This window comes from Schistocerca piceifrons, chromosome 11 (assembly GCF_021461385.2).
Source record: "Schistocerca piceifrons isolate TAMUIC-IGC-003096 chromosome 11, iqSchPice1.1, whole genome shotgun sequence".
NCBI lineage: Eukaryota > Metazoa > Arthropoda > Insecta > Orthoptera > Acrididae > Schistocerca > Schistocerca piceifrons.
In genome coordinates, this window is record NC_060148.1 from 101,028,382 (window position 1) to 101,048,606 (window position 20,225).

The 20,225-nt window shown below is 39.7% G+C and overlaps 1 protein-coding gene across 1 annotated transcript in view; it reads right to left on the reverse strand.

Annotated features, from left to right (window-relative positions):
* LOC124719750 (ankyrin-3-like) overlaps positions 1-19,781 on the reverse strand; it is a 101,634-nt gene extending 81,853 nt beyond the window's left edge. Inside the window, exon 1 of the mRNA XM_047244950.1 lies at positions 19,684-19,781. The gene's annotated coding sequence lies outside the window, so the exon portion shown is untranslated. The remainder of the gene's footprint in view (positions 1-19,683) is intronic.
* Positions 19,782-20,225: the final 444 nt, after the last annotated feature.

Genomic DNA, 20,225 nt, shown 5'->3' on the forward strand with positions numbered 1-20,225 from the left:
ATCAGGCTTGTCTTATATTGGAGACAAATCAATACTATCATCATTCCTGAAACAGACAGAGCACTTATGTTGGAAGAACTTTTTCAAAATTTTAATGGTGTAAAAGTATTGTCCTGTATTGATCTCAGATCCAGCGTTTATCAGATCGAACTTCATCCAGAAAGTAGAAAATACACACATTTTCTTTGTTTCGGCGTTTGTTATCAATTTCGGAAATTTCCTTTTGGTTTGAACATTTCTTCGGCAGCATTTATTCGTGGGCTAAATTCCATATTACCTGAGTTCTGAAAACGTCACATCACCTTATATGTCGACGATGTTCTAACAGCAAATGCGTCATGGGAACAACATAATCGCATCCTCAACAGTGTATCACGTATTTTATAAGAATTTGTAATTACAGTTAACTTGGAAAAGTCTGAATTCGATAGGACAAAGGTGAATTTTTGGGGACACATTATTTTCTGAAGGCATTAAGCCGGATCTTGAAGAGTTAGAACCAATCAGAGCCATTCCAGTTCCATTCACAAAAAAACATGTCCATATTTTACCAGGTCTCGTGAACTTTTACCGTCGTTTTCTGAATATGCAAATTCTAGTAACACCAAAACTTTGTTCTCTCACTGGAAAAATTACTACTGGGAACCGGGACGAACAGGCACACTTGGAATTCAATTCTTTGAAAGAAGCGCTACTTAACGCCCCAATACTAGCTCATCCAGATCTGTCACAAGATTTCTGCCTTAGCACAGATTCTTCTAAAGTCAGTCTTGGTGCTCATTTATTTCAAGAAGCCATACGAAATTACACTACTATTCAGAAAACCATTGCTTTTGCTAGCCACGTGCTAACAAAAGCGGAAAATAATTACTGCGTTACTGAATTAGAAGCTTTACCTATCGTTTGGCATTCAACAAATTCCGTTTCTTACTTTCTAGTAAACACGTAAAAGTATACAGTGATCATCGTGCATTACTATTTCTTACGTATTCAAAATTAAATTTTGACAAGTTAAAACGTTGGGCATTGTTTCTGCAAGAACTCTACTTCACAATAGTCTACATTCCTGGCAAGGAGAACATTGTTGCGGACGCACTATCACGTGCACCGACTGGGCTTGAGAAAAGTAACAAAGAAGGCAACATTGAGAAAAATTTCAGTATTCTTTACATTCAGAAAGTCGCCTTTGAGAACTTCATCATCACATCTTTAAAGGACATAGCTCATTAACAAGATAAAGATTCGATTTGGAAAGGCATCAAAAATAAATGACACGAAAAGACACACACACAGATTCGGTATTATTATCTGGTTAGAAACAACATACTCTTCAAACGTTGCACTGTTGATGACTAGATATGCGTACTTTGCATTCCTGGCGATTTTGTCAATAAGGTCGTTTGGTACATTCATTTCACGTACGCACATTTTGGCCCACGACAATGTTATCATATTCTTCGGACGACTTGTTATTTTAAAATATGGAAAAGAAAATTCGAAGAGTCTTGTCTATTTCTAAACTTCGTCGAAGAGCTAAACCATATACCACCTCACATCGTGCTCTGTTGTTTCCTATCATTCCTTCTAAATTAAAAAGAATTTGCTGCTGTTGATCTCTTGGGACCCCTTGTCAGAACATCAAATGGATTTTTGTACGTTTTAGCCAGTGTTGAACTTACTTCAAAATTTATTTCTTTCATATGGTTACGTAAAGGCACTGGATGGTCTGTATCCAATGCCTTTGATAGAAATTTCTTACTTGAAGTTCGACACGTTGCTAAAGTCATTTCAGATAACGGACCGCAATTCAGATCTGCGGTTTGGTAACGCATGCTTCAGAATCATAAAATCAAACCCGGTTTTATTTCATTGTACTCACCACATTGTAACCCTTCTGAACGGATCATGAAACACATCAGTGAGCTTTGCAGACTTTATTGTCACAGAAAGCATCAGCATTGGGACAGATATTTATACTTATTTCAAAACGTGCTGAATGAAATGCCTCATGACTCCCCTGCTTTACCCCCTATTCTTGTGCTGAAGAATGATGAACCACCGAACAGAATCCGAGAGCTTGTACCTTTTCTGAATACACGTTAACTTCGACAGAAAGACATAATTGATTTGGCTATTAAAAATATAAATTCTGCTGCAGACAAAAGGAGAAAACTAAACGGTAAAGCAAATGCAAAGAAACTCTATATTGGTCAGAAAGTTCTCATGAAAGCTCATTCATTGTCATATATGAAGAAACACTTGAACCAAAATTCTTTCTGATTTACAATGGACCTTACAGGATCTGACATATACCACATGGTAATTGCATTGAAGTTCAAACTCTGCGTATTAGGAAAGGTAAAGGACTACATCACAGCCGGCCGGAGTGGCCGAGCGGTTCTTGGCGCTGCAGTCTGGAACCGCGCGACCACTACGGTCGCAGGTTCGAATCCTGCCTCGGGCATGGCTGTGTGTGTTGTCCTTAGGTTAGTTAGGTTTAAGTAGTTCTAAGTTCTACAGGACTGATGACCTCAGAAGTTAAGTTCCATAGTGCTCAGAGCCATTTGAACTACATTTCACAAGTAAAACCATTTATTGATAGATAATTTGCTTTCTGAATGAGTCATTGCTATAAGATTTCTACTTCATGTTACTAGTATGCTTTGTCACACTTAGAAAGTCTTAACATGTAACAATGTTTTGAAGTCAGTTATCCAGTCAAGAACCTATGTAACATATTTAGACAGTAATTACAAATGCATTTTTGTAGTGAACAGGCGACACAGTGTTATTGTGTGTACATTCTTGCTTGCTCGTTGCACGATTATGTAACAACTATAAGGCTTACACAATTAGAGCATATACTGCTAATGAGATTTTAATGCAACATTTTGATTTACTTGAAAAGACATTCGAAATTTAAAGTACTTTCTGAGAGATAAGCGATGACACAGTTGTTAGTTTATTTGACAGCTACATGATTATATGACGTGGCTATTAATGAGTAATACAATTTACATTATTGCTTCTGCGCCATTTCTGTTTTATATCAGCACAGTTTTTCTACATTCTTCTGGAAAGTAAAATGTGTTCTAGTAGTAACCTTTGTGGTATAGCTAAAAGGAGACAGCCTTTTCCATAGCACAACAAATCGTTACAGTACAATACTTTCTTGGTCACGGTAATGTATGAAATAACTATGACATTATATGCATAGCATTTCACTTTTGTTTATAACGAGAGAAGTATATTTACTTTTGTAGCACTTTTTTTATGGACGACGATAACTAAGTCACATGGGACATTTTTTACCGTTAGGTAATGACACAAATTATCTTACAGCAAGACACACAGCTTAGAGCTATAGGACATGCATGTGAGTGATTGATTTTTGTACTTAAATAATTTTTGTTCAAAGTTTCTCGAATTACAAAGATACAAGGTGTGGTGTCACCGCCAGACACGACACTTGCTAGGTGGTAGCTTTAAATCGGCCGTGGTCCATTAGTACATGTCGGACCCGCGTGTCGCCACTGTCAGTACTTGCAGACCTAGCGCCACCACATGGCAGGTCTAGAAAGACGGACTAGCACTCGCCCCAGTTGTATGACGACTTTGCTAGCGACTACACTGACGAAGCCTTTCTCTCATTTGCCGAGAGACAGTTAGAGTAGCCTTCAGCTCAGTCCATGACTACTACCTAGCAAGGCGCCATTAACCGTATCTGAAGATAGTCTCACTTGTATCGTCAATAGCGATGTACCACAAGGATGCATTAAAGTTAAGTAAACAGACGATACGTTCTTTTCTTATAGCATTAATTAAGTATCCTGTTCCAGACTTCATGCCAGCCGGCGTGTGTGTACGCGTGCCTTTCGGTAACCTCACCCTGTGTCTAGACTGTCTTGTCTAGACACAACACAAGGAAGGTTGTTGGTGATACATTTCATTCCATTGCTGTAACCTGTAACACCTGAGGTTATAATTACACTAACGCTCAGGGGGTACACGTTTACTTCGTGTACTAAGGGTGTGGCAAGCGCTTAGAGCCCTAGCTAATATGGCATTTGCTTATTCAGTTTTACACATTAGTACCACATTTCTCTAACACAGAATTACACAGCTATCTGATCATTTAACTGAGAGAGACAAAGATTCTTTTTACTACATCAGCGACTCATGTTTATGTAATTACACAGATAACTTCACACTTATGAAATTGGATTTTGCCTACATTTTTGTGAACTGTTCATATTTGCTTTAGAAACCACTGTGATACTATGACAGCATGTTTTTAGACATTTTGAAATTATTTAAGAAAGCTGCGATGTTTTTGAGATTTGACTGAGGTGTTATGATATTATTATCGCGACGACAATATGTATGGTGATGTCGAGGTGTGGTTGTGGTCATTATGAAGGGTGCATGACTGTGACTACCACTATACTGACTGAATGTTTTGGACACTGCTATATTTATGGAATTTTGTTTCTACACATTAGTAATGTTAATTTTCAACATGTGAAATTTTTTATACAAGACTGCCACTGTAGTGGAAACCACTATTGCAAGTGTTTCAGTAAGAGAGTAAGTGACCTTGACGTAATGTGCTGTGGGTGCCCAGCTGCATGACAGTTGCCTGGAAAAAAATCATTAGTGTGTGCCTTTCAGAGGCACAGGTGTAGGAAAAAGAGGCCACTAACCTCACTATTGGCATTTCTTTGTAGAAAGCATTGCAAGTATGACTTGACAACATATGATTACAGTGTGGAGCTCGTACTTTCTGATATTTACTATAATGCCTAATGAAGTGATGAGAAATATTTTATATCTATATGCCTGATTATGACTACTGTCTTTTTAGTTGAGAGTTTTTTACTGACTTATCACTAGTGAATGAGACCAGTATGCTTTGCCTTATATATATTTGCTCATTTTGTTTAGTAACTGGTTTCTAGCTGTGCTGCAGCATTGGTTAAAATGGAATTTAATAGCTGTACTAATGTAAATATGTTCTGTCTACAGATGTATTAAATAATAATTTTATGATCTACATTCTTGAAAAAAGGAGCACTAGTAAACAAAAGAAGCATATGGAGAAGTGATTGACAAAAAGAACTGTATACATAATTTCCTTTTCAAGGACTTGGTAATTTTTTTGTAGAATAGGTTGTTGTGGTGCACCACTTTAGTGTTAAGATGTGACACAGGCATTAACATGTAAATAGACATTTTCATACCTGCATTGCTATCTTTATGTAATATTTTTTCTGCTTGAGCTTTGTCAAGTTTAGGTATTGTTTACTGCTTTTGCTGGTGCTGTTTGTCAGGCATTGTCCTACTGAATTTTACTTTGTACTACTCTTATAAGCCAGTTTTACCATTGATTTATTTTTCTTGTTTGCTGCATATTGCCTTCTATTAGTTGTAATGTTGCATTTGCTTTGGTAATTTAGATATATTGCTGCTTACTTTGCAAATGCGTTTTTTTTGTCATTTCTGTTTGTGTTAATGCTTGTGCTGCTGCATTGCCTCGTCCCTTTGTTTATGTATCTGAGCTCAGTAGGCTTAAGTTAGCTTAAGAGGGGGGATACTATATAAGAAACTAAGAATAGGGAAAGAATGCATTGAGAAGCTATATGAAAAAGGTTTGGCCAAAAAAAGTAGTGCACAATGAAGAATAATTATTTTGAAAGAGGATATAAGCAAAAAAGTAGGGTTTAGGGACAACAGATTTAGGTAGGATTTTCTTGAAAATGAATGATGTAGTAAGATAGCGAAAAATAAATGACAAGCTAAGGTAATGGAAAATACAGAAAGCATGCTTAGATAAGACCTTTTTGCGAAAAAGTGTTGAAATAAGAGGAAAGATCTACTGAATGAAGTTTTGGGTTGGACTGCAGTACTAAATGTTATACTGAAAACAAACCCTGTCCTTTCCTTTTGTGTTATTCTGCTATGTGTTTACATGTACCCTTGGGTGTCTATGTTCTTCCTGTCTTTATGTGTTTATCTGTTAAGAGTTTTGTTGTAGAATTTTCTGATACTAAGCTGCATTTACTATGATGAGGAGTACTGTTGTCCTCAAATACTCTGGAACAATGTTTAGATATTATTTATTCTGTTGTGTTTTCCTTTAATGATCGTATGTCAAATTAATGTTAGAATATACTCTTTTCTCATCTATTTACTTATGTCACAATTCCTATAATACTCATGTATGTGTTTATTTCTATTCTTTTGTTTAACTTGTATTACTACAAATGTTGTTTGTATTATTATGTTCTTTAATTATGTTTTCTATACCTTTATAATTGTATTCTTATGCCATAAATTTGTAATTGTGCAGACACCAGTTCTTCAAATTAAGTGAATAGTAGGGATTCATTTTACTGCACACATTTCTGTTGGTCATACTGTATGTGTCAAATCTCAGATCGTAAATGACTGTCTTAGTGTTTGGACATGTGTTGATAATTCACCAAGAGACTGGTTAACTACATTGCTGGTTCTAAGGACATTCCAAAAAGTTTGTGACTGCACAAGCAGTGGTTCATGGATTTACTATATTATCTACAAGACTCTTTGATGGTGACTGTGCATCCACACTGTCACAACAGATGATTGCTTGCTATATGTACAAGGACTACACTGGGTCGGCACCTTGATGGCCCACCAATACCATTATCTCCACCAGGACTAACGTGGGTCTGCATCGGTGCTGGGCCTCTATTACCGTCACCTCTACAGGAAATACTGTGGGTCTGCTCTGATCACCTACCCACCAAAATTCTGCAAACCTTCGATTGTGGGTTTGCTCTGTTGTGGCCCATTACCTGTCTGCATGTCAAGAGTTAGCACTGTCTTTCTGTTGGAAGGTCAACACAACTTCTTCAAGACTGCATGGAAATCCACTACTTCCATGAGCACTTTCTTTCACTGCTCTGGCTTGGGCATAAAACTATAATTCTTACTGTGATGAAGGATCAGGCCTGCCTCTGTGGACTGTGAGGACAATTTTTGCTTTTCACCAACATTGTATGAATAAATGCGTGCATTTGATATCTTTGTTATTGTAATTACCGAAAATTTTATCAAATCAGTATTGTCCACTGCCCAAAACAAATTGTAAAATTTTTTGCTGGCCCCTTGGGGGCTATGTAAGTAGGCTGTTTAGGTTTTTATGTTGGTAACGCCACGCAGCACTCTGTATGAAAATCGCTGACTGCGTTGTGTGCAGTCTGTGGCTGGTTGATTTATGGTTGGAATATTCGATTGTGTAGCGTTGGGCAGTTAGATGAGAACAGCCCATAGCGTTGGGCTGTTGGAGGCGAGCTGCCAGCAGTGTTGGATGTGGGGAGAGAGATGGCGGAGTTTTGAGAGGTTACTATGAGCGGACGATCTGGACGTGTGACAGTCAGAAAAAGGAAATTTATAAGACTGGATGTCTATTACGACTTTTGGATACTATTCAGGTGAATACATTGTTTGTTCTCTTTAAAAATCTTTCATTTACTAACCATGCCTGTCAGCAGTTACTGCCTTCAGTAGTCAGAATCTTTTATTTAGCTGGCAGCACTGGTGCTCGCTGTATTGCAGTAGTTCTTCTGTAGGATTATTGAAAGTCACATTGCGTTGCGCTAAAATGTTATCTGTCAGTTTAGTGATGATCAGAATAAGTAAAGAGAAAACTGTCTGAGTACGTTGAATTTTACTGAGCTGTTTGAAAATCAAATAACATAAGATTTTTTCCAGCGCTGTCATTCTTTACATACAAAGGGGAATTTTCAGTAGTATTCTAACTACAAACAAGAGTGATTAGAATTCCTAACTTAAACTCAAAGTCAATATTCTGAGCGAGCTATGTGAGATACAAAAGCATACTGCATGTATTTCACCATACTGTGGAATACTGAAGCTACTGAAAGCATTAATTACAGTCAGTCGTCTGGTAATCTCTCAGCTCCTTCTTTATCTGAATGCGAGAAACACATTTCAGTTTTGGAACTATGATCTGCTACATTGATAATGAGGCGATCAACAACAGAATCCACGAAGTCACCCAGGTGTCGTATTTTCTCGTCTTGTTTTATGAGGCGCCGTTCTATGTCCCACCGGCGTTCGGAAGTGGTACGTGAAAAAGCTGTGTGCGTTAGTTCCAATACGTCTGTTTGGCAGATTAGCAGTCTTGTTATTTCTCAAGCAAATTCCCTTAGCTTGGCTCCAGGTCAGTGCTGTTGGATTCATACTGTAATGGGACAGTAAGAACTATAAGAATGCTACATTTTTATGGCGTGCTCGATGTTGTGAAAATGATTGTTTCACATGTTTCAGCGACACTCATCACTCTCGTTCGTGTGACACTACATCTATAGTATACAACAATGTACACAGTGCAAATAAAGAGTGTTTGTTTATTTTTATTTTACGCCTAAAAATTAAATTGTTATGTGTTCTTAATCTAAGCAACCTTTATTAACAATCTTTCATAAAACTCGATGATTAAGAATTTATATTTCTAATCAAAACAGGAATTTCGCGCAGAATATGTAATTTGATGCAAGAAGAGGAGCATTACTCATAAAAATGATGAATTTTGCAATAACTAGATGCAGGTATTTGAAACTGACCGAAACAAATGACGAAGGCGAGACTCGAACGAACGATCCATGAACTGTACCAGATTTTCACTCTACCACACTAGCGATTCAAGAAGAATATAATAATTCCAATCCCAAAGAAAGCAGGTGTTGACAGATGTGAAAATTACCTAACTATCAGCTTCATAAGTCACTGTTGCAAAATATTAACGCGAATTCTTTACAGAAGAACGGAAAACCTGGTGGAAACCGACCTCGGAGAAGATCAGTTTGGATTCCATAGAAATGACGGAACACGTGATGCAATACTGACCTTACGACTTATCTTAGAAGAAAGATTAAGGAAAGGCAAACCTACGTTTCTAACATTTGTAGACTTATAGAAAGCTTTGACAATCTTGACTAGAATACTCTCTTTCAAATTCTGAAGATGGCAGGGGTAAAATACAGGGAGCAAAAGGCTATTTACAATTTGTACAGAAACCAGATGGCAGTTATAAGAGTCGAGGGACATGAAATGGAAGCAGTGGTTGGGAAGGGAGTGAGACAAGATTGTAGCCTATCTCCGATGTTATTCAATCTATATATTGAGCAAGCAGTAAAGGAAACAAAAGAAAAGTTCGGAGTAAGTATTAAAATCCATGGAGAAGAAAAAAATCTTTTAGGTTCGCTGATGACTTTGTAATTCTGTCAGAGGACTTGGAAAAGCAGTTGAATGGAATGGACAGTGTCTTGAAAGGAGGATATAAGATGAACAAAAGCAAAACTAGGATAATGGAATGTAGTCGAATTAAGTCGGGTGATGCTGAGGGAATTAGATTAGGAGATGAGACACTTAAAGTAGTAAAGGAGTTTTGCTATTTGGAGAGCAAAATATCTGATGATGGTCGAAGTAGAGGGGATATAAAATGTAGACTGGAAACGGTAAGGAAAGCGTTTTTGAAGAAGAGAAATTTGTTAACATCGAGTATTGATTTAGGTGTCAGGAAGTCGTTTCTGAAAGTATTTGTATGGAGTGTAGCAATGTACGGAAGTGAAATATGGACGATAAATAGTTTAGACAAGAAGAGAATAGAAGCTTTAGAAATGTGGTGCTACAGAATAATGCTGAAGATTAGACAGGTAGATCGCATAACTAATGAGGAGGTATTGAATATAATTGGGGAGAAGAGGAGTTTGTGACACAACTTGACTAGAATAAGGGATCGGTTGGCAGGTCACATTCTGAGGCATCAAGGGATCACCAATTTAGTTCAAATGGTTCAAAAATCAAATGGCTCTGAGCACTATGGGACTTCTTAGGTCATCAGTCCCCTGGAGCTACTTAAACCTAACTAACCTATGGACATCACACACATCCATGCCCAAGGCAGGATTGGAACCTGCAACCGTAGCAGTCACGCGGTTCCAGACACCAGTTTAGTATTGGAGGGCAGCGTGGAGGCTAAGATTCGTAAAGGGAGACCAAGAGATGAATACAATAAGCAAATTCAGAAGGATGTAGGCTGCAGTAGGTACTGGGAGATGAAGAAGCTTGCACAGGATTGAGTAGCATGGAGAGCTGCATCAGACCAATCTTTGTACTGAAGACCACAAAAACAATATGTTTCAGTTATGACGAAGTTGTTTTAAACGAACGAAGGTAGCCCATTGCTTTGGGGCGGATGTGTGGTTACATAAGTTGCTGAATCCGAGAGAGCTTAAAAATCAGTTCCACAGCGTGCAGTTTTTCCCAGTGCGACAGACGAGGCCTGCAATAAGCTGAGTAGGACATATATATATATATATATATATATATATATATATATATATATATATATATATATATATATAACTTGGAAAAATAACACAAGTGCACCTTTAAATATTTGGCCTTTAAAGTGTTGCTAAATGGAGTGAATATACCCAAAACAACTTTCGGATGGTGGGCTGTGCTAACCTGTGGCTAAAAGCCGGACTTGCAAGATTCCACAGTCGCCAGGTAACGTAATGTTAGAAACAGCCTGCCACATAATAGGGCGTGAGCCGTTATTTTATCAGCGATCTAGGCTGGTATGATCACAAGACCTGCAAACATATGATTTAATTCTCTCTTTCGAGATTGTGAGATAGGATAGGCACCCTCATCACAGTGTCATACTTGCTAATTCCCTCTTCTATCTCAGAGAACAGTTTCTGGAATCAAGCCATGTCCATCCTCTCGAAGTTCCGAAATTCTTGTGGATCTCCGGGCCTCACTTCTTTCATTAGCAGTGAATATATTTGAATGCCTTCGTTCCTCCCTTTCAGCCACTGGCTTTTAAGAACTCTTGAGGAACGCATAAGCCCTGTCCCAGAGTCAAACCCAACAAAATCTGGCTTTTCGTTCACACCGTCGTTCTGCACTAATCCGAAGATTGACAGTCACTACCAGAGCAACAACTCCTAAGACAAGTGCGTCCTCCACGTGTAGAATGCTGTATAAATGTAAATTTAGATGTACCTTTGTAGCCAAGTGTCGTAATATAAAACTAACTGTTGGGTCTGTTATTCTTAACAGTAGTAACCTATATTAGAGAATAACAATTACTTAATAAATAATAATAAGAAAACAACTTCTTATTAGACAGGTACCCTGATCGAATGGCGTTACAATATATCACACTGTTCCACTTGTGTTTCTAGCGGTAGAACGGACGACTTTACAAGGGATCAGACAGTTCTTTTTGTGTTTCGCGCGTTACTACCATCTATTGCGCATGTGCGACAGGATCATTCCCTGGTGGGTAGTGTAATAGGTCGACGTGGACCAGTCTGTAGTTACAGATATGCACACTTGGGGCGCTGGTGCATAGGCATACGGTTTATGCGCATCGTGTAACTGGGACTTTACGATCCAGTCCTTACGGTGAGCATCCCAGCGTCTGTTCAGTAAGCGGGTTTTGATGTATGTGTCGCCGAGGCACTCGTGCTGAGTTGTGATCGTTTGGCTGTGAGCTGGGCTGAATGCATTAAGGCAGTTTGCCGTACCAGTTAAATTACCGCAGGCCCACTGAACTTTCATAAAGTGCGATCCGAATTAAAGTGTCAGTCGGTCGTGCGTCTCGTAATCCTATCCGATGAGAGCTCTGATTTTTATTTTGTAAATTCCTGTCAAGTGGACAGAGAATTTGACGCTTCAAATTGTCATTAGTGTGTGGGCTGTCAGTTGGGGTTCACTCAGAAGTCTTCTCACCTTGTGTATTCGGATTTGTATATCTTACTTCTGAAGTTTAATGTTGTGTCTATTTCTGTTGTAAGCAGACTGTGTGCCGTTTATGATTTCTCTATTATACTGTGTAATGGCATGTGGGATATGACACTGAATCTGAATACCTTACTATGTCTGTTAGTTAAAGATTGTGGTATGTATCATGATCAAACAAGGTAACAGGTTAAGGACTTCTCAAGTTGCTGCACTCGAGAAAAAGAATTTGGTGTTACACATTTGGGTACTAAATTGTTCCTTTACCGTTTACAAATGTCTACCTTTGTATTTTGGATTGCTCGGTTACTACTGTGTTGTCTGTTTCAGGGCAGGGACTACTCAGGAGGACATCGTTATCAAGAGAAACAAAACTGGTGCTTTACAGACCAGAGTGTGGAATGTCAGATCCCTTAATCAGGCATTTTGGTTAGAAAATTTAAAAAGGAAAATGGATAGATTAAAGTTAGATATAGTGGGAATTAGTGAAGTTCGGTGGCAGGAGGAACAAGACTTATGGTAGTGTAAATACAGGGTTATAAATACAAAATCAAACAGGGGTAATGCAGGAGTAGGTTTAGTAATGAATAAAAAAATAGGAAGGCGGATAAGCTACTACAAACAGCATAGTGAACGCATTATTATGGCCAAGATAGATACGAAGCTTACAGTAGTACAAGTTTATATGCCAACTAGCTCCCCAGATGACGAAGAGATTGATGAAATCTATGATGAAATAAAATAATTTATTCAAAGAGTGAAGGCAGACGAAAATTCAATAGTCATGGGGGACTGGAATTCAACAGTAGAAAAAGGAAGACAAGGAAAAGTAGTAGGTGAACAAGGAATGAGGGTAAGGAATGAAGGAGTAAGCCACCTCGTAGAATTTTGCTCAGAGCATAACTTAATCATAGCTAACACTTGGTTTATGAACCGTGAAAGAAGATTATATACGTGGAAGAGGCCTGGAGACACTGAAAGGTTTCAGATAGATTATGTAATGGTAAGACAGAGGTTTAGGAACCAGGTTTTCAATAGTAAGGCACAATCTATTGAACTGTAGATTAAAACTGAAAAAACGGCAAAAAGGTGGGAATTTAAGGAGATGGGACCTGGTTAAATTGAAAGAACCAGAGGTGGTAGAGAGTTTCAGAGTATTAGGAAACAATTTATTAGAATGAGGGAGAGCACTCTAGTAGAAGAAGGATGGGTAGCATTCAGAGACGAAACAGTGAAGGCAGCAGAGGATCAAGGAGGTAAAAACACGAGGGCTAGTAGAAATCCTTGGGTAACAGAAGAGATATTGAATTTAGCTGATGAAAGGAGAAAATATAAAAATGCAGTAAATAAAGCAGGCAAAAAGAAATACAAACGTCTCAAAAATGGACGATATGACACTGTGTGAAGAATGTTACAGACCACTTAAAGACCTAAGTCGAAACGAGGCCCAGGGAGTAGACATATCATTAGAATTACTAATAGCCTTGAGAGAGCCAGCCCTGACAAAACTCTACAATCAGGTGTGCAAGATGTATGAGACAGGCGAAATACCCTCAGACTTCAAGAAGAATGTAATAATTGCAATCCCATAAAAGCAGGTGTTGAGAGGTGTGAAAATTACCCAACTATCAGTATAATAAGTCACAGCTGCAATATACTAACACGAATTCTTTACAAACGAATTGAAGTACTGGTAGAAGCCAGCCTCGGGGAAGATCAGTTTGGATTCCGTACAAATGTTGGAGCACAAGAGGCAATACTGACCCCACGACTTATCTTGCAAGATAGATTAAGGACAGGCAAACGTACGTTTCCAGCATTTGTAGACTTAGAGAAAGATTTTTACAATATTGACTGGAATATTCTCTTTTACATTCTGAAGGCGGCAGGGGTATAATAGCGAAAAGCTATTTACAATTTGTATAGAAATCAGGTGGCAGTTATAAGAGTGGAGGGGCATGAAAGGGAAGCAGTGGTTGGGAAGGAAGTGAGACAGGGTTGTAGGCTATCCCTAATGTTATTCAATGTGTACATTGAGCAAGCAGTAAGGGAAACAAAAGAAAAATTTGGAATAGGAATTAAAATCCATGGCGAAGATATAAAAACATTGGGTCTTGCGACTGCACTGTAATTCCATCAGACACAGCAAAGGACGTGGAAGAGCAGTTGAACTGAATGGGCAGGGTCTTGAAAGGAGGATATAATATGAACATCAACAAAAGAAAACCGAGGATAATGGAATGTAGTTGAATTAAATCAGGTGATGCTGAGGGAATTAGATTAGGAAATGAGAAACTTCATGAGTTTTGATATTTGGGGAATGAAGTAACTGATGATGGTTGAAGTAGAGAGGATATAAAAAGCAGACCGGCAGTGGCAAGGAAAGCGTTTCTGAAGAAGAGACATTTGTTAGCATCAAGTATAGATTTAAGTGCCAGAAAGTCTTTTCTGAAGGTATTTGTATGGAGTGTAGCCCTGTATGGAAGTGAAACTTGGACGATAAATGGTTTTACACAAGAAGAGAAGCTTTCGGAATGTGGTGCTACAGAAGAATGCCGAAGATTAGATGGATAGATCACGTAACTAATGAGTAGGTTCTGAATAGAGTTGGGGAGAAGAGGAATTTGTGGTACAACTTGACTAGAAGATGGGTCGGTTGGTAGAACGTGTTCTGAGGCATCAACAGATGTTGAATTTAGTACTGGAGGGCAGCGTGGAGGGTAAACATGTTAGAGGGAGACCAAGAGATGAATATACTAAGCAGATTCAGAGGGATGTAAGTTTCAGTAGGTAACCTGTAAAACGTTATCTACAAATAAACTACTGCTATTACTACTAATACCATTACTACAACAACAACACACAAATGATGAAGTACGCTTACATACCTGGTCAACACATGCATGGCAGTGTGATCATGTGTGTTCTGGACATAGTGTAAAATGCTCATGTGGACTTGTTACCTCATTCCTTCCTCAGTTTATCAACAATAAGAGGTACGGTTTTCAGTCCTTCCTTTCCTTCTTCAGATAATGGTCGACCTTTCGTAGTTGTGAAGTAGCATTCCACACAGGTATAACTGCTGTTCCCAAGAGTGTACCTAGTATCTGTGCAAAGGGTCAGTTCCTACTAATTTTGTGGATGGGTAATGTGTGGAGAAAACGAAGCACAATTTATTACGACGAGAAACTAAAAAATTATGAAAAACAGATTATCAGGGCCACATTTTCTCCCTCATAATCTGATTACCATATGGGGCCGACCCGCTACCGTGTCAGTTTCTGCCATAGCGACTCTGGTTACTTCTTCAAAAAATGGCTCTGAGCACTATGGGACTCAACTGCTGTGGTCATAAGTCCCCTAGAACTTAGAACGACTTAAACCTAACTAACCTAAGGACAGCACACAACACCCAGCCTTCACGAGGCAGAGAAAATCCCTGACCCCGCCGGGAATCGAACCCGGGAACCCGGGCTTGGGAAGCGAGAATGCTACCGCACGACCACGAGATGCGGGCGTTACTTCTTCAAAGTGGCAACAAACCCAGTACAGGCGCAATTGAATTATTTCTATTTTAATCTGGTTCGAAGTTGATAGGAATATTATTAAGTCTGCATGTGATCATTTAATGACTGGGGCCGTACTTCCTGACAGACTTTAATGACGCTTGGAAACAGAGATCTGTAAAAACGCAGATAAGCGAAATTAGTTCCAGACCTACTAGAGTACTTCAATTCTTTTCAAAAGTCTATGAGAGTGTAACTCGGATAGAATACTGACTCATGTGGCTGACCAGAACGTCTTAACAGCGCTCACTTTGACTTTTGCCAAGCGTTCTGTATAGAGAAAACAGGACCGAACCTCAGAAAATGAATGACTGCAGAGGTAAGCAAAATCAAATATTCCGCTGTATATTTTGTGCCAAAGTCCTTGACTGTGTAGGCCACAAAGTTCTACAGGGCAGCTGTGGCGTTAACGGAATCCTTTCTGCACTGGTGGAGACTGACCTTCATAACAGAGATCGAAGGGTGTCGCAGGAATGAAACTGACCTCGGAATGGGGGGAAATGGCGTGCGAGGCCCCATAAAGACATCGGTAAAAGGCACACTCTTGTTGTTAATCCTCATAAAACTATATCGCCTTCCAGCGACTTAAAAGTGAGATTTCAGACAAGCAATAATTACCTGTTGCCAACACAAGTAGGCATTACTGATCTTAAACTAAATTAATCGCAGTGAGTATAAAATTCCTAATGCTTTGTGAGTAAAAGAGAATACTTTAGCCCTGTATGAGAATTTTAATTTGTGCAAATTGATGGTACTGATCCCCCATGGTACACAAAACGGGTCAGATCGTTGTTGCAGAAGCAACGAAAAAAGCATTCCGGATTCAAAAGAACGCAAAATCCCGAAGACTGGCAAAGTTCTACAGAAGTTCGAAATATAGCGCGTACTTCAATGCGAGGTGCTTTTAATAATTTCCACAACGAAATTCTGTCTCGAAATCTGGCAGAAAACCCAAAGAAATTCTGGTCATATATAAAGCACACCAGTGGGAAAACGCAATCAGTACCTTCACTGCACGATAACAACGGTGCAGTCACTGATGACAGTACCACCAAAGCAGGGTTATTAAACACGGTTTTCCGAAACTCCTTCACCAAAGAAGACGAAGTATATATTATTGAATTCCAATCAAGAACAACGGCCAAGATGAGAAACGTAGAAGAAGATATCCTCAGAGTAACGAAGCAGCTTAAATCACTCAATAAAGGCAACGCCTCCGTTCCAGATTGTATACCAGTCAGGTTCCTTTCAGAGTATGCTGATAAAATAGCTCCATATTTAGCAATTATGTACAACCGCTCCCTCACAGAAACATCCGCACCTAAAGACTGGAAGATTGCTCAAGTCACACCAATACCCAAAAAGGGAAGTAGGAGTAATCATCTGAATTACAGGCCTATATCAATAACGTCGATTAGCAGTAGGGTTTTAGAACATATACTGTATTCGAAAATTATGAAGTACCTCGAAGAAAACGATTTATTGACATATAGTCATCACTGATTCAGAAAGTATCGTTCTAGTGAAACACAACTAGCTCCTTATACTCATGAAGTAATAAGTGCTATCGACAGGGGATGTCAAATTGATTCCATATTTTTAGATTTCCAGAAGGCTTTCGACACCGTTCCTCACAAGCGTCTTCTAACCAAACTGCATGCCTACGGAGTATCACCTCAGTTGTGCGACTGGATTCGTGATTTCCTGTCAGAAAGGTCACAGTTCGTAGTAATAGACGGAAAGTCATCGAGTAAAACAGAAGAAATATCCGGCGTTCCCCAAGGAAGTGTTATAGGCCCTCTGTTGTTCCTGACCTATATTGACGACATAGGAGACAACCTGAGTAGCCGTCTTAGATTGTTTGCAAATGATGCTGTCTTTATCGTCTTGTAACGTCATCAGATGACCAAAACGACTTGCAAAATGATGTATATATCTGTATGGTGCGAAAAGTGGCAATTGACCCTGAATAAAGAGAAGTGTGAAGTTATTCACATGAGTACTAAAAGAAATCAGCTAAATTTCGGTTATGCGATAAGTCACACAAATCTGAGGGCTGTAAATTCAACTAAATACTTAGGGATTACAATTACAAATAACCTAAATTGGATCGATCACATAGATAATATTGTGGGTAGAGCAAACTAAAGACTGCGATTCATTGGCAGAACACTTAGGTGCAACAGGTCTACCAAAGAGACTGCTTACTATACGCTTGTCCGCTCTATTCTGGATTATTGCTGTGCGGTGTGGGATCCGCATCAGGTGGGACTGATGGATGACACCGAAAAAGTACAAAGAAGGGCAGTTCGTTTTGTATTATCGCGAAATAGGGGAGGTAGTGTCACAGACATGATACGTGAACTGGAGTAGCAATCATTAAAACAAAGGCGTTTTTCGTTGCGACAGGATCTTCTCAAGAAATTTCTATCACCAGTTTTCTCTTCTGATTGCGAAAACATTCTGTTAGCACCCACCTACATGGGGAGAAATGATCATCACGATAAAATAAGAGAAACCAGGGCTCGCACAGGAAAATTTAGGTGCTCGTTTTACCCGCTCGCTGTTCGAGAGTGGAACGGTAGAGAGACAGCTTGAAGGTGGTTCATTGAACCCTCTGCCAGGCACTTTATTCTGAATAGCAGAGGAATCACATAGATGTAGATGCAGATGTAGAAATTTTGTTAAGACGAAAGCGAGTTAGCTGAACAAAGGATGTGGTTGTGTACAGGTGGGTCGGAGGGAAGTCTTGTTTTAATAGTAGGAAAAGTAATGATTTTACTGAAAAGAATATAGTAATAGTCGGACTGTGCTTTACGTGGAAACGAAATATAGCACGCCGGCAGTGGAAGTAGTCTGAGCACACAGGAACTAAGGAAAAGGTAAAGTAGCCAGCAAAGTAACACAACAGCGCTGTCAAATTAAAATACAAAAATGTGTGGAGAGACCACTATTCGTTTGGAAATTATCGACAGAGAAGTCAGAAGACAGAAGGAAAGAGAAAAGGTCAGCTGTGTATCGACGAAAACGATATAAGATTATTAAGAAGAAGTGTGGAGACAAGGGAAGTACGAGAAGGAACTAATAGTTATTGCAGAACACGGGTATACGTTACACTAAGAGCGATTGTGTGCGAAATAAAAGAGTTATTTCGTCTGAGAAATAGAGTGAACTACTGCAATGGTGCGGACTTTGATATAAAACTTGAGTGTGTACCGACTTGGTGCTTGATCGAATGGGAAGTAATAAACTGATTAAGTAATGCACAAATTATTTAATGTCAGGACCAAAACACCCGTTCTCAAAAGTGTGACATCAAATAAAGTGACGGCATCCAACGTGAGTGAGGGACTGTAAATTGTACGGCAACATGTGTTAACGAAACTGAACTTCTACAGACACCGTGTCATGTAGACGATGTTGTTGATATGAGAAGAGATAAAAAACATTAAGAGGCGTCCGATGAGGGGAACGCAGGAGACACGCAAATTGGTTTCCCCATTCTATCCAGTGACTGGGATATGTAGCATCGTGTATGTCACGTACTTGCACAGATAAGGCTGCACGCGTTCCAATTAGTCGTCGTTTCGAACACCTGCTGTTGTGCACAACGTTGTTGAGCAAACTTCTGGAATCAGCCTCTACATAAATTCAACATCCAACTTTCCTCCATGTTGTTACTTAGTTTAGTAAAAACATTTATGAACCCAGAGCATCTGAATTTCTTCCAGCTGGCAGATAGATGTTAGGTACATTACCACTCTGTAGAAGTCTTCCAGCAACTGTCGCCTGAAACGTTCCTGGCAGATCAGAACCGCGTGCCGGACCGAGACTCGAACTCGGGACATTTGACTTTCTCTGGAAAGTGCTCTGCCAGGAAGATTCATATTAGGCGCACTCTGGTGCGGAGGGAAAATTTTATTGCGGAAGCCTCGCCTGCTGCAGTTGTCATTTAGATCTGACAAGTATACATCAAAAGCAACATTCGTTCTGAAACCAGTATCGAAACCATGCAACTCGGGACAATAATAACTACTGCTAGTAGCACCATTATTTCCATTGTGCTGTAAGAATCAGTATTTACCAAAGATCATAGCTGACATGATACAACACAGGAGTTCATAATATGAGCTGTCACGCTACAGGCAGAGGAAAATAGATGGGAAAAGAGAAAAACGTCTCGGCCTTCCTTTAGTTTTCCCCCGTTTTCATAGCCACTGCTTTTAAGTGTGGATAACACTGAGAACAGGAGACTGCCAAATCGAGCGAAGTTATAGTCACAGCATACACCTACCGTACGTTGATGGAGGGAGTACGTGGAGACTCACCAGACACGTCGGGAGCCGCGGCAGCCAGTGCAGTGGTGGTCGGCAGCGAGGCTCGCCTCTTGAGCTGGACTGGGCTGCCGCCTCCCACCCACTCTGTCCGCAGTTTTCCTCGAGACCTCCTCCCTCCCTCAGTCCTCCTTCCTTCCCCCCTCCGCGCCCTCAACGATAACACTTGGATAGGTCTGACGTTCGAAATATTTCTGCCATGTGATCTTAGCCGAAACACTAAGAATTCTTGCTCTTACGCAAACCCAGTGAGTGAAATCATATCGCGTATTCTGTAGCCCAGTGGCCATTCTGGCACCGTAATGCAAAGTGATGCATTTGGTATTTCTAAACTGTTTCACTGCGAAATGCGGTCCCTCCTTTCAGTCATCGCACGAAGCCCGAAACTGCAGAGACTGAGATAAGCGATCGCGGAACAGAGTGGCTGGAACCTCTGACTAGCAGAAAGCCACGTGGGCCACGTCAGATGCTGTTCGTTCCCAGCCTCTGCCCACTCCATTGC